At 56.7% G+C, this 15,201-nt stretch overlaps 1 long non-coding RNA gene across 1 annotated transcript; it reads right to left on the bottom strand.

Annotated features, from left to right (window-relative positions):
- Positions 1-347: 347 nt before the first annotated feature.
- LOC135402304 (uncharacterized) lies at positions 348-2,485 on the bottom strand. Its single transcript, XR_010425081.1, has 2 exons — positions 2,236-2,485; positions 348-953 (listed from the first exon to the last, which is right to left on the bottom strand). It is a non-coding gene; the product is annotated as an uncharacterized LOC135402304 (long non-coding RNA).
- Positions 2,486-15,201: the final 12,716 nt, after the last annotated feature.

Raw genomic sequence — 15,201 nt, forward strand, 5'->3', positions numbered from 1 at the left:
GCAGACCTGTTTGCAGGGTCTCATCCAAAGCAGCAGTGCTGTCAATCACAGCCCATGTTTTGGGCAGAGGAGACAGATTTTTTCCTATCAAAGTGACAGGTACAAAACCCATCCCCGACCTTTGCTCCCCTGAGCTCTGCCTAATGCTCTGGAAGATCCCCACAGCCAATGGTGGTCTCCAGGTGAGTACTGAATATTGAAATCTTGCATTTTATAGCTGAAATAAAAAAAGAATGTGTTCATTCTGGGGGGGGGGGGGGGGGGGAGTGCTGACACCATCCTCCAGCAATCCTTGCTTTCAGCTGACGCTGCTCATCATGATTAAATATGAAATTTTTAATACCAAGTTACCATGACCATGAACTTCATTTTTATTGCAGAGTATTCACAAGTGTCCTTTTGTTCATTCCACATCACACAAGCTGCTGGACTCCTGACTGGCTGCCTGGTGGTGAGTGAACTGCCCTGAAATTCCCTTTAAAAACAAGCAGAAGCAACCTTTCTTTTTTTTTTTTTTTTTTTTTGCATTTATCATTCTAGCACTGTGGGTTTGTGAAATATCAATTAGCCGTGTTGATTTTTCAACTCTTTAAACCACCACACAACCACAGTGGTGAGGGGCTTAACCCAGCTCTCACCTTCCCTCATCCTCTGTGGTGCTCATTTATCTCCAGGCAGGTTATTTGCAGAACAGGAGCTGGCACGTCTTCCTGAGCTCAAATGCAGTTGCTGGGTTAGCTCTGACTCTCTCAATAACTTCTCCATGCTCTGGCCACACTTTCTGCACTTTCACCACAGATGAAAACATGGGTTGTGCCTCCCTTGGTGACATCAGAAGTTGGTGTGAAATTCTGGTGAAAACTAGTGGCAAATGTTTGCCCAAATGCACAGTGTCTTCCCCAGGCTGAAGGTGTACAAAGCCTTGTCTGTCTCCAACAGCCCTTCCCAAGCTCCTGGTGATGCAGCACAAACAGAGGAACATTAATCATCAGCCATTTCTCCCCGAAGCTCCTCTCTGCAGGTCGTGGGAAATGTCCCCCTGTGGCACACAGTTAATTAATTTGTGCCTGTATGCAGGAGAATAATTGAGTCTCTTTTTTTTCCCCCCATGTTGTTCAGTGAGTCTCTTCACTGCTCACTCTGCAGGGCTGAGCAATGAGCCCATCTTCACCTCTGCTGGGTGTGAGGGGGATCTGAGATGTCTCTGGACTGCTCACTTGTGTGGAAGTGTCCAAGGCCAGCTTGGACAGGGCTTGGAGCAACCTGGGCTAGTGGAAGGTGTCCCTGCCCATGGCAGGGGGTGGAATGAGATGGGCTTAAGGTTCCTTCCAACCCAAACCAGTCTGGGATGCTGTGATGATTCTACAGCTCCCACCCCATCTCACACGTGGATCCATGAGCTCCAGGTCCGCTGTGTGTGGTGGGTGCTGGCCATACCCTCCCCCTGAGCGTCACCCACCCCTGGCAGTGCTGCCTGTGCTGCCTTGATCTCCGTGGGGAAATCACAGAATCCCAGAAAATGCTGAGCTGGAAGAGACCCACAAGGATCATCAAGTCCAGCTCCTGGCCCTGCCCAGGCCCATCCCCAGGAGTCACCCCCTGTGCCCCAGAGTATTGTCCAAATGCTCCTCGAGCCCTGTCAGCCTCGGTGCTGGGCCCACTTCTCTCGTTCAGGGTCTGGAGGGATCAGTCCCAGTGCTGTGTCCCAGCTCCCCAGCCCAGCCCAGCACCCCTTCAAGGACCCATTTCCCATTCCCAGCATCACAGAGCTCAGCCTTGGTCAGCCTCTGGCTCTTCATTCCCCTCCTGTCTGTGCTGTGTGTGACAAAGCTCTCCCAGAGCCCGTCCCTGGGCCATGCAGCTCTGGCAGGGCTGGTGCTGCCCTGTCCTTGTCCCCTCCCTCTGCTCGGGGCCACAGAGCACCGGGAAAATCACCCCCACCCACTGAGGACACCCATGAAAATCACCCCCCACCCACTGAGGACACCCGTGAAAATCACCCCCACGCACTGAGGACACCCATGAAAATCACCCCCCACCCACTGAGGACACCCATGAAAATCACCCCCCACCCACTGAGGACACCCATGAAAATCACCCCCACCCACTGAGGACACCCATGAAAATCACCCCCACGCACTGAGGACACCCATGAAAATCACCCCCACCCACTGAGGACAGCCGGCAGCCCCCCGAGGCCTCCCTGGGGCTGGCAGGGAGCACAGCCCTGTTTACCCTCAGCCAGCCGCTCTCCCGAAGCTGCCCTTCAGCTCCAAGGAGATGCTCATTTGACTCTCCCCCTCAGGGAGTTTTCTTGGCTCGCTTTGCTCCTGGAACCACAGCCAAGTTCCACAGGGTCGTGTTCCTGCCCACGGTGATCTGTGCTCCACAGCACGACCCTGTGAGCAGCACAGCCCTCGTTCCAGTGCCACAGAGGTGCAGAGCTTTCCCTCGGGCCTGCGGGGAGGGACCTTTGGCTTCGTCCCTTCCCACAAAGGAGCAAAGCACCTCAGAGACCTTTTTATGTGCAAATATGCCAAAAGCAAGTGACTGCTTTGCTCTGCCCTGAGACAAGTTTGCATTGCAAGAGGAGCAATCCTGAGTGGGCCGGGGAGGTCCCAGAGCAGGGGAGGCTGCACAGGCTCTGCCAGGGCCCACCTGCCTCCCAACCCCGGCCATGTCCGTGGCTGTCACTGCAGTCCAGCCCAGCCCTGCTCTGGGAGCAGACAGGCCCCGGGTGCATCCAGCCCGTCGAGCTGTCACCGTGGCAGAGTGACAGACACGTTACAAGCTGCCAGACAGACAGGGCTCAGCACCCTGTCTCCTGATCCGGGGGCTCAGGGCAGAGCAGGCGGGAGGATGAGCTCAGCTCAGACCGGAGCTGAAACCAGGCCAGGAATTTCACCTGCAGCCCATCTGCACCCCCTCTGTGCCCAGGGCTGCAGCTGCAGAGAGGACACCCCCACGGACCTGTCCACAGAAGTGCTGTCCCAGCACAGCACGTGCCTGAAAGGTCTTTTCTCAGCCAGGCCATCCATCACTTCCAAGCTGCAGGTCAGAAAGGTGGCTGTAGCTGCTCTCCCTCTCCCTGTGCCTCCCCAGGTGAGCGTGGCTGCCCCAAACAGGTCGAGGAAGCTCAGCTGGGCAATGCTGTGCTTTGCACCTGCACAGGTATTTCAAGAGCAGCACCAGAAAATAAGGGTGTGAAAGGAAAGCTCTGCAGAGCAAACCTCCTGCTTTGAACCTCCTCTGTTCACCCTCTGGAAAGGAAAACAGAACATGAAAACACTTCAAAGAAAACCCTCCACCAGCCAAAGCTGAGCTGGTGAGGAGCTGGAGTGGGAAGTCAGGCATCCCCACATGTGAGAGCTCCTGTGTCCTGCTTCCCACTGTGGGAATCACACACTCTGCTGGATAAAAAGCACAGGGCAGCTCTGCACGGTCACCTCTACCCCATGTGGGATGTGCTCAGCTTTCCAGCTCCAGCCCTACTCCCTGAACCATATCAGAGTGCAGCTGTACCACGGGGTGAGGAGAACATCCATTAGAACACATTCCTCTGGAGGAATGGCTCTGATATTAAGGGTCTATCAATAATGATTCACTAGGCCATGAGAGCAATGAAATTGCAGTGATAAAGGGTGACAAAATATTGTAAGATATGTGTATTGAGGCTGTGGAGCAAATGATCTGATCTGAGGAGCAACATGTGATGATGTGCATGGAACCATCTGCTGCCCAGGGTTAAGGTTAGGGGGAGACACAGGGAATACACCGTGCTGCTGAAACAAGGAATGGAGCTGAGGGCTGAGCCCTGGGGATGGGGATTGAGCACAGCACAGTGCTTCACTCCTGGGGGAGGAGCCCTTGCTCTGCCCATGTCCCCAGACTTCCCTGCAGTCCATGCAATTAATCACTAATGACTGGTGATGAAGAGCAATAACCCTCCCCTCCGAATGCCCTGATGTGGAGTCACTTCCCATCCAAAGCACCTCTCCAGGGATGTCCCTGAGTGTCAGCAGTTGGACTTTGGGTTCTCCCTGTCACACAGAGCAGGCTCCAGGCACAGTCTGTGGCAGCAGGACAGGACAGGCAACCCCCCCCTCCTGACAGCTCTGCCTGTGCCAGGGCCCACAGAGCTGGGCTGGCTGCTCAGGACTTGCCCAGCTGGGTATGGTGGGGCTGGGGGCAGCAGGAGGAGCCAGCTCAGGTCTCCATATCCTTTCTACAAACTCTGTCTCACCTTTCTCTAGGCTGGGACAACCCACAAGATAGGAGGAGCCCTGGGCTGGCTCTGGCAGCAGCACAACAGCAATGCAGATGTGCCGGGGGGTCTCTGGCTGGGAATCCCTTATACCCCAACCACACCCCATCCCAGCAAACCCCCATTCCCAGCCTCCTGCTGCCCATGCCCTGTGCAGCCTCATGCCTGCTTTCACTGCCTGCTGCCATCCAGCCCCTAAGCCTCTCCCTCGGTGCTCGCTTGGGATTGATGGGGTTTGGGATTGCGAGCAGTAAAAACACCGTGAGGAAACTGCAGAGCAGAAAAGCTGCCCCATAAAGAGCAAAAGCTTCTTCCTTTCCTCTCTGAAACCCATAAAACGTCTAGTAAATCCCAGCACATGCTCCCAGTGCTGCATGGAGCCTAATCCAAAAAGCCCAGGAATATCCCATGATTAGGAGCGTGCTGTGAGTAATGGTTTTAGTGAGGCCCAGTGGAAGCTCAGCTCAAACTTACTCGTGGTTTATGTGCTTTGACTGGAGGGATCTCCTGTACTGGAGATAAAGCCACCTGTCCACAAGTCACTGCTCTGCCTATTCCCTGGCATTCAGGGAATGTGCTGATGTCACCACCAGGCTCAACATGTTCAGCCTGAGGCTGGCACGGGAATCCAAGGGGGAGCTGGAGAAGGAAAGAATCCAAGGAGGAGCTGGGGCAGGAAAGAATCCAAGGAGGAACTGGGGCAGGAGAGAATCCAAGGGGGAGCTGGGGCAGGAGAGAATCCAAGGGGGAGCTGGGGCAGGAGAGTGCTCCAGGAGCCACAGGAGCCACGTTGCTTTCTCCTTCCCCTAACAGACTCCATAATCGACTGGCAGGGACAGTGGAAGTGCTCTGGCCAGGCAGTGCATGGAGCAGCTGGTGCCCTGCCAGGACCTGTGCCGAGGGAAGGAGGCAGCCCCAGGAGCATCCCTGAACTGCTCTGGGATGCAGTGGGAGGCCTGGGGGTCTGTGTGGGGTTGATGATGTTCACTTCACCCTCTGCCTCTCCTGCCCACAGGAAAGTTGTGCTGTGGAGCTTTGCTGAAATTCCTGCCTTGCTGATCCTGGCTTACCTGACGGGTCCTGCCTCAGCACTGCCAAGCCAGCAGGGCTTTGTGGAGCTGGGAGGGAGGGTGGGAGGTGCCAGGGGTGCTGCCAGCCCACACACAGCTCTGGAAAGTGCTGGCTGCTCAGGCTGTGGAGAAAGAGGTGACCCTTGCTGAAGGTGGCCATGGAAAGCAACCTCTGAACTGAGGGCCATGCCCCCTGACCCTGATCCCCCTTACATAAAGCACCTCTTAGGTCACTGCTGTCCCCAGCTCCTCCTGTGGCTCCTGGAGGGCCCCAATGACATGATTATCCCTCCTTAGCAGAGCATTTTCAAAGCCCAAGGAGGGCTTTGCTCACTAATCTGGCATTCAGAGCAGATAATAGGCTTTGAGATGAAGACCTCCTGAGTCTATTTTAAGGTGGTTTTGTAGCCTGTCATCTGTCACAGCAAGAGCCATCCTGTCACAGCATTCCTGGGACACTGCCACCTCCCAGTCACTCTTGCCCTTGTTCCCTGCCACAGCAGCTCCTCCTCATGCCCATGTGCCATGCCCTGCACCTTGCTGGCCTTCTGTCCTGCCCTTCCCACGAGCTGTAAGAGTGTCTCCTTCCTCTGGGTCTCCTCAGGAAGGGGCTGGAGGTGCAGAGGGCATGTCCCAGCCCCAGAGCAGGGCTGCAGTGAGGGGTTTGCCCAGTGCCTTTGTCTTCACAGGATCACCCTGGCAGGGGTGTCCTTGGGCCAAGGGGCTCCATGCTGCTGGCCAAGACTTCCTTAGGTTAGGAAACTATTTAGATCAATAGCTGAGGCCATTTTGGGGGAAGGTCCCTTCAGAGGCAGCTGGGGACACCCTCCAGGGTGCACCCACACAGTGATGCAGGGGAAAGGGAGCCCAACCTCACTGGCATCCAGAAACACTTGGGATGTGGGAACTCTCTTGTTTCCTGTGACACTCTCCAGCCTTTTTCTGCTCCTGTCCCCCTCTTTCAAAACTCCATACACCCCACCTTGCTTTTCAGGCTCACATCATATCTCATAGAATCATGGAATATCCTGAGTTGGAAGGAACCCACAAGAATCATCCAGTCCAGCTCCTGGTCCTGCACAGTCACCCCAACAATCCCACCCTGGCCCTCAGAGCATTGTCCAAACCCTCCTGGAGCTCTGGCAGCCTTGGGGCTGTGCCCACTGCCCTGGGGAGCCTGGGCAGTGCCCAACCAGCCTCTGGGGGAAGAACCTTTTCCTCAGATCCAACCTGAGCCTGCCCTGACACAGCTCCAGCTGTTTCCCTGGATTCTTATCACGAGATGAAGAGATCCCAACACCCAGCTGGAGAAAGGCCAAGGCCAGAGGACATGTCCCCCTGGGTGCTGTGTCACCCCCCAGCTCCCACAGCTCTCAGTTCCACTGCTGCCTAATCAGAACTTCCCTGCCTGCCCAAGTGGATCCAACACATTCCAGAAGTGTGGGGGAGCCCGGGGCCAGCTCAGCACCAGGAAAAGGGTGGCTAATCCACTCTTTCTGCTCAGCTGGGAGCCAGGTGGGAATTCATAAGATGGGCAGCTCATGCCAGGCTCCCAATCAGGGACACTGCCCCCCCATTTCCAGCCCTGACGTGACAGCTCCCGGAGCCCCAGAGGTGCCAGGCCATGGGGTGCCAGCAAAAGGGAGCAGGGCAGGGCTGGGGGGAATTCCAGCCCTGCTGAGGGCACTGGCACCTGTCCACTGGGATCTTGGCTCTCTGGTGATACCAGGAGGGCACTGGCAGGGAAGTGCCACAGGCTTTGCCTCTCCGTGGGGGATGTGTTATCCTGGGCTGTGTTATCCTGGGCTGTGTTATCCTGGGCTGTGTTATCCTGAGATGTGTTATCCTGGGCTGTGTTATCCTGGGCTGTGTTATCCTGGGCTGTGTTATCCTGGGCTGTGTTATCCTGGGATGTGTTATCCTGGGATGTGTTATCCTGGGCATGGCCGATCCTGCAGAGAGGTGATGGCAGGGATTGGGATGCAGGGATTGGGATGCAGAGGGATGCAGGGATTGGGATGCAGAGGGCTGCAGGGATTGGGATGCAGAGGGCTGCAGGGATTGGGATGCAGAGGGATGCAGGGACTGGGATGCAGAGGGATGCAGGGATTGGGATGCAGAGGGATGCAGGGATTGGGATGCAGAGGGATGCAGGGATTGGGATGCAGAGGGATGCAGGGATTGGGATGCAGAGGGATGCAGGGATTGGGATGCAGAGGGATGCAGGGATTGGGATGCAGAGGGCTGCAGGGATGTGACTCATTTGTGAAGTGCTGCCCCAGGCTGTTGGGGCCCTTTGCAGGCACCCCCAGGGGCCGTGTCTGGGGATGGGGGACTGCCCCTTCCTTGAGGCTGAGAGCTTGGGCTCTCCTTGGGACACTCTCCAGCCCTTTCCTGCTCCCAGCCTGGCTCCCAGCTGAGCAGAAAGAGTGGATTAGTCACCCTTTCCCTGGTGCTGAGCTGGGCCCAGGCTCCTCCACACTGCTGGAGTGCATTGGATCCACTTGGGCAGGAGGGGAACTCCCAATTAGTTGGGAGCTGAGAGCTCTGTGAGCCAAGGGGTGACACCACCAGGACACGTCCCCTGGCTTTGGCCTTTCTCCAGCTCCAAGGACAAGGCAGGTGGGTTTACACCTGCCCGACCCACCCTGCCTCTGCCAGGAGGGGGAAGGAGGCACCACGTGCCAGGAGAGCAGTGCCAGCAGTGCCAGCTCTCAGCACAGCACAGCTGGGAAGGCAGGGAGGGCTGGGCTGGGGGAGCTCAGGAGTTCCCAGGGCTCTGTGGTCCAGCACTGGCAGATCTGCTGGATCTGTGGACTGGAATAGCATGAAATGATGCTGAAAATCCGGGTTAATCTGAACCAGCTCCAGAGACCAGTCCTGGAGCTGCCTCTTTATCTGCAGTGTGGATCTAAATCCACGCAGGCTTAACTTGGGTCTCGGCAGCTTTACGTCGGCTCTGATTAGTTCACATCACCTTCTTCACAGCTTCCTGACCCTCTGCTGGGGAGGCTGCCTCTGGATTTTCAATATTTTATATTTACACAGCAGTGTCACATCCTCAGGAGGCCCCAGAGCAGCCTCAAAATATTCCCTGTGGTCTCCTGCCTCCCTGGGAACCACAGCTGGGAGATGCTGTCCATCATGGTCTGATAACCAGCTGGAAACCACCCTGCACCCCGAACCCCTGCCCAAATCCCACCCAGCCATGTGGAGGTGGCATCTCCACCATGTGGTGCCAGGAACGTGGGTGTACCCTGAGAAGGCATTTGGGGACAGTGCCCTGTGACAGGACAGCAGAGACAAGGAGGGTTGTGGTTGTGACCCATCACTGGAGATCCTGGATGAGAATTGACCCCAACATACAACCAGAAAGATGATGGGAGAAGCAGGAGCACAGTCAGGTGTGGGTGTCCCAGGGACTCCTGTCTGGGTGGGCACAGTCCCCCATGGGCTGGGAGCCAGGCAGGGGCTGCCCTGCAGGTTTGGGGGGCAGAACTCACAAGGGCAAACATCTGCAAGAGGTGGAAAGTCCCATCACTGCCATCCTGATTAATGGAGTCAGACAAGGGCAGCAATAGGGTGCTGCCACCTCTCTGACACACAGGGGTGTTTTGGGTGGTGAGTCCTGTTTTACAGCTCTGCAGACCCCTGCTCTGTCCTGTCCCACCAAACTGGGGGGCTCTGTTCCCACACATGGGAATATGACTCTGAACTGGACCTGGGAAGCCCAGGGAGCTCTTGGGTTAAGCCAACAGGGCAGAAACTTAGAGGACAAAAGAAGGAAAACCACTCCTTTCCCTAAATAGTCAAGTTTAGGCACTCCATGGAGCAACCACTACAGTCTCCAAAGAGGGAGAGACCACAAGGCTGCTGCCCTGGGCCACTGAGACCCCTGGGCTGGAGTCCTGTGGTCTCTGTTGAGCTTTCCTGCATTCAGGACAGGTTCCTCTGGAGATCAGAGGCCAGAGATGGGAACAAGCAGAGATGGGAAGCAGAGCAGGCAGCTGTCCCCTGTGCCCAGGTTTGAGCATCTCCTTTCTGGAGCAGATTCCCAGTCCCTGGCTGCAGTTCACTGGGATATGTGCCAAAGCAGACTCGCTGGGATGGAGGCTGCAACACCCTGGGGAGTGTGTGGTCAGGGAGGGCAGCATGGAATCAGGCAGCATGGAATCAGGCAGGAGTCCCTGTGGGAGCAGGTACCCCTGACCAGGGCTGCCATCCTGACCCTCCTCCCTGGCTGAACCTGCTTGGCACCGAGACTGGCAGTGACAGAGGTGTGTTACCAGAGGGCCCTACAGTGTGCTGGGGTTGCAGGTGGGTGCAGAAACAGGGCCATGTGTGACCAGAGCCCGTGAAAAGAGACAGGCACCTTCCTTCAGCATAAAACACTCCCTCTTTTCCCATTTCAAAGAATCTCAGAATGGTTTGGGTTGGAAGGGGCTTGTTGTGCAGGTGCCCAGGAGGCTTTCAGGCTAACCCAGGGGGTGAAGGATGGAAGGGAAAAGGGACTCTGGAGAAAGGATGGCCCAGATCCACAAATGCCCGTGTAACCCAAGTTCCCCGACACCTGGAGACCTTCTGACAAGGGTGGAGGGACCAACAGTCAGACAGAAGGGCAGGTGAGGCCCCAGATCCTCCTGCAGAGTGATGGGCTGATAAAATTGAGCATCACATCTCTGGTCCCACACTGCAGACACAGACACAGAGCCCACATCCACGGGCCCAGGGCAAGGGGATGGAGAAATCCTGGAATCACTGAGGGGTTTGGATGGGAAGGGCCTTCAAAGCTCATCCAGTTCCACTCCTTGCCATAGTCAGGGACACCTTCCACTAGCCCAGGTTGCTCCAAGCCCCGTCCAACCTGGCCTTGGACACTTCCAGGGATTCCAGGGGCAGCCACAGCTTCTCTGGGCAACCTGAGAAGGGTCTCACCACCCTCACAGGGAAGGATTTCTCCCCAGTATCCCATCTAATCCTGCCCTCCTTCAGCTCCCCTGCCCTCCATTTGGCTGTTACCTTAGGGCTCCAGGTCCCAAGGCAGGAGATGGTGAACTCCTGGCTCAGACACACCGAGTGTCACTGCTGTCCCTGGGACAGCTGGTGACATCTGTCCTTCTGTGCCACCCAAACACCCAAAGATGTATCTGATTTCTTAGTAGATAGTGGCAGAAATCATCTCCTCCAATCTCTGTTCCAGTCTTTGATGGGTCTGTCTTTTATTCCAGCAGCAAATGCCAGGGACCTGGAATTGTTGGTGAGCTCAGCAAGTTGGGGACACAGGAGAGGATCAACAGCCCTTCCTGCAGGTGAGACACAGCCCTCCTGTACAGCTGGAGTGGAGACAGACCCAGGCAGAGGTGGGCTGACACAGCCCCTGTCCACAGCCACACCAGGACACTCCTTGGTGCCCAAACACCAATGGCCATAAAGCCAAGAGGAAGATCCCCCCCAGAAAGGCACCACTTGTACCCCACAGGGACACACACAGGGGTGTGCACACAAGTGCCAGCACTTCCAGTAAGATTATTCAAAGCATGAGGCTGGGCAGGGACCAAAAAACCGGGACAAGCAGAAGCATGGCACTGCCAGGGAGGAGGGTGCCAACTCACCTGCCACCTTCTCACAGGCCCTGCTGCACCTCTGAGCCACCAGAGCCCTGCTGGACCCCGGGGCTTCTGGGCTTTCCCCCGGGGGTGTCTGGGCTTTTTTTCAGCAGCAGAGTGAGGGGTGGCAGAGAGCCCCCAGCTCTCCTGCTACTGTTTGTGGGGCAGGGGGGCCTGGGAGGGTGGGATTCACTGAGACCCTGAGATGTGATCCCAGGGGGTCATTCTGTCACCCTGTGCAGGGCAGGAGTTGGACTCGATGATCCTGGAGCAGGATCATTCAGCATGTTCAATGAGTGTGTGATTCAGGCCCAGCTGAAGTGGGGGATGCAGGTTCCCCACCCTGGGATCCTTGGGCAGACCCTGGGGGTCTGTGGAGGAGGAGGATGGAAACCTCCAGTGGGCACTGCCTGGCTTGGCAAAGAAAAAGAAGAGGAAAGGGCTGATGCTCAAGGGGTTCCATCAGAGAGTACAACAGGGCACTGACAGGTTCAGGCTGCCACGGACAACCAGAAGCCCCTTGTACTGAACCAGCTGAGCAGCAGTGCTGGGGAAGGTCTGAAGGTTTGCACCAGATGCCAGCAGGGCCAGGATGGAGCCAAAAAGTGTCAGCTGCTGGAGTAGAATGTGTAAATCCACGACTGTTGGCTGAGGAAAAAGCCAACACTGCTGCCTAAATTGTTTCTGCTCTCCCCACCGTGAGGTTCTCAGCTGATTGTGTTGGGCCAGCCCTGCTGCAGCACAGGCTCATAATTTGCTGTACTTAAGTGGGCACAAGTCTGCAGGGAGACTTGGACAAATGCATTGCTAATCCCTGCTATCCCCCAGCAGGGACAGGCAGTGTTAAACCATGGCAGGGCCCCAGCCAAGCACGAGTTGCCGCCTGGTGACTTGTTCTGTCTCAAACTGAACATGACGGTCTCAGCAGCCCCTGAGCATGTCATGTGTGCCAGCACCTCCTCCTGAGCCCTGCAGGGGGACCAGGGCATCCAGCTCTGGCCTTGGCACAAGGATCTGGCACAAGGAACATCCTCAGAAGAGCAAAATGCCAGCACCCCCAAGAAGCGAAGGCCCCAGGGGCAGCAGCACTGCTTCTCCCAGCAAGCCCAAGCTGGGGAAATGCTGGTCCAGGTTCAGCAGGGAGGACCCTGCAAGTGTCTGTAACTGTGTGTTACAGCTGTTACAGCTGAATGAGTTTCTAAGAGCTCCTGTTCTTTGAGCTAGATCACAGAATCACACACTGGTTTGGGTTGGAAGGGACCTCAAAGCCCATCTCATTCCACCCCCTGCCATGGGCAGGGACACCTCCCACCAGCCCAGGTTGCTCCAAGCCCCGTCCAACCTGGCCTTGGACACTTCCAGGGATCCAGGGGCAGCCACAGCTTCTCTGGGCAACCTGGGCCAGGGCCTCCCTACCCTCTGAATAAAGAATTTCTTCCCAATATCCCATCTAACCCTGCCCTCCAGCGGTTTGAAGCCATTCCCCCTTGTCCTGCCACTCCAGGCCCTCATAAATAGTATCTCTCCATCTTTCTTGTAGGCTCCCTTCAGGAACTGGAAAGCCACAATTAGGTCACTTCAGAGGCTCTATCCAGGTCTTGGCTGCCCAAACAGTGTCTCACCCCAGAAGGGAGTCACTGCCCCAGAAAGCAGAGCTCCTGCTGCCCTTCTGCCCCGGGAGAGCCCCAGCAAGGCTGGAGAGCAGGAGACCACAAAGGCACCGCTCCTTTGGCCCCTTCCCCACCCAGAGCCAGGGCAGCAGAGGGGTTAAGACAGTCTGAGCTCTCCCCCATCAATCCATCCCACAAATCTGACGGCCCCATCTCTTCCCGGGCCCAGATTGATTTCTTGACTGGGAGCAATGAGCAGCCTCACATGAAAAATGAGGCTCCGTGCCGTCAATAGGAGTTCTAATTACAACTTAAACCCAGGACATTCTTTACAGCACACACCAGATTTACAGCCCCTCGCAGGTGGGCGTGCAGCCTGCTCTAATTAAAAGCAGCTCTCATTGCAGATTGCTCCAGACAGCCCATTCCAGCTCCACAAGGGCACAGGCAGCTGCTGGTGCTGAGCTGGCAGGGAGGTACCAGGCACCCCAAGGGCACCGGCACCGCCGGCTCAGGAGGAGCAGGGAAGGATGGAAAGCTCCATTCCCTCCTTTCTTTGCTCTGTTCTGTTCTGAGGAGGTTTCCCACACTGCATCAGCCTTGGCTGAACAGCCCCAGTGCCCAGCACTGTCCCCCTGGGCACAGCCCAGTTCTCCATCCCAGGAGCAAAGGGCAGAACTGGCTCTGACTGGGGGACCCAGTGAGGGGGGACACAGAGTCACAGGATCCCAGAATATCCTGAGCTGGAAAAGGTCCACCAGGATCATCCTGTGCCCTGCACAAGATAACCCCAAGGACTAGATGATCCTGGTGGGTCCCTTCCAATCTGGCATATTCTGTGAATCCCACCCTGTCCCTGAGAGTGTTGTCCAAACCCTCCTGAAGCTCTGGCAGCCTTGGGGCTGTGTCCTGCCCCGAGAAGTGCTGGGATGCCATGGGAAGCAGTCTCAGAGCTGGCTGGTGCCCCTAAGGTACCATTCAGAGACCCACTGAGCCAGAGCCCTGGGGGAGGATGCTTTGTGGGATCTGTCACAGGGAGCTGGGGCAGGGCAGGTCCCAAGGGGGTGGTCAGGGCATTCCCAGCTCTGCTGTCAAGGCTCTCTGAGCTCTGCACAGATTGTGTTCCTCTCTGCCTCAGTTTCTCCATATCTGTCTTGGGAGAAACGCCTTTCTGAACAAGGAAATCCCCTGGAAAACCAGGGGATTTAGGAAGGCGGGGAGAAAGTGTCTCACTGCCCAGGCATGACAGCTCTGGCAGAGGGGGGTGACAGGGCTCTCCCATGTCTGCCCAGAGAGGTGCTGTGGGGTTCCCTCCCTACCTGGGACTGGGAAAGCCTGTCCTCCTGCACAGGGAGACACCAGGGCACTGCAGGATCCCTCTGCAGACCCCCCTGGGTGCCAAGGGCACCAAGACCCTGCGAGGGCTCAGAGGGACAGGGGTGTCTGGGAACAGTGGGGCCCAAGTGAGCCCCAAAAGGTGCTGGAGTTAGAGGAGGACAGAAGCAGAAAATGTTGAGCAAGTCTCCACCATCTGATGAGGGATCCTGGCTCCCTGGGCCGTGTGTGTCCCACATGGCTTCCAGTGGAAACCTGCCTGCCCCAGCTGGGAATAGCTCAGTTCCTCCCAGAGCACTGCTGTCAGGGAATGAGCTCTTTCTGGTGGTGTCAGGATCCAGCATGAGCAGAGACATTGCCATCGTGGGGATGGGGACAAACTAACCCCCTCCCACCTGTCTCTGGGTGGGGGGCAGCCCTGGTATCTCCTCAGGTGGAGCCCTGAGATTCAACCAGCCCTCTCTGCTTCTGCCAGTGCTCCCAGCTCTGCCTCTGGTGCAGTGGGGAAGATCCTCCTGAGTCATTCCTTCCTCAGCACAGGATTTGTGGAGCTGAGGTGGGTGTCAGTGAGCAGAGACAGTGTTGATTCCACAGGGCTGGGAGTTAAATCACTCTTGCCATGAGCTGCTGCTTTGGAGAACAAAACCCTCCACAGAAGGGCTGTTGGAGGTGATGAAAGAGCAAAGTATCAGGGCTCTCCAGAAACCACTCCTGCCCCGGCTGGAGCCTGGAGAGGTGGAGCTTTATTGAGAGTCCAAAAGGTCAGTATGAGACTCACTCTTCAGAGCTTTTTCCACCAGGAGCTTGGAGAAGCAGAAAGGTGATGCTTAATGCTGCTCTCCAAGGATCCCACCTGTGTCCTGCCCAGAGCCTGGGCCTGCTGGCTGACAGCAAAGGGCAGGACAGGGGATCTGCCCAGATCCCTGCCCAGGGCCCTGGGCTGGAAGGACAGGCTCTGTGGGATCCTGCAGGGAAAGGCATCATCAACCAGGACAGATTGACAGCCACAGCCAGTGGGATGTGCCCCTGCAAGGGGCTGCCAGCTCCAGAGGGGACACAGCTGCCTGTGAGATGTGAGGGATGGGAACTCTGGGTCAGGATGAGCCAGAAACTGCCCTCGTGACTCAGCTGGTCCTGACCCAACCTCCCCACAAACAGCTGCGGGGCCCAGGGCATCCTGGCTGGGGGCACAGCCTCAGGCTCCTTCCTCCCTGCTTGCTAAATTTCCTGCCTGAAACCAGATAAAACAGGCCATGTCATGCAGCCCCTGATGTGGGTGAGCAGCTCCCCAGCCCAGATGTGAGCAGCCCCCTCCT

The sequence above is a fragment of the Pseudopipra pipra genome, chromosome 24 (genome assembly GCF_036250125.1).
Source record: "Pseudopipra pipra isolate bDixPip1 chromosome 24, bDixPip1.hap1, whole genome shotgun sequence".
In the NCBI taxonomy this organism is placed as follows: domain Eukaryota; kingdom Metazoa; phylum Chordata; class Aves; order Passeriformes; family Pipridae; genus Pseudopipra; species Pseudopipra pipra.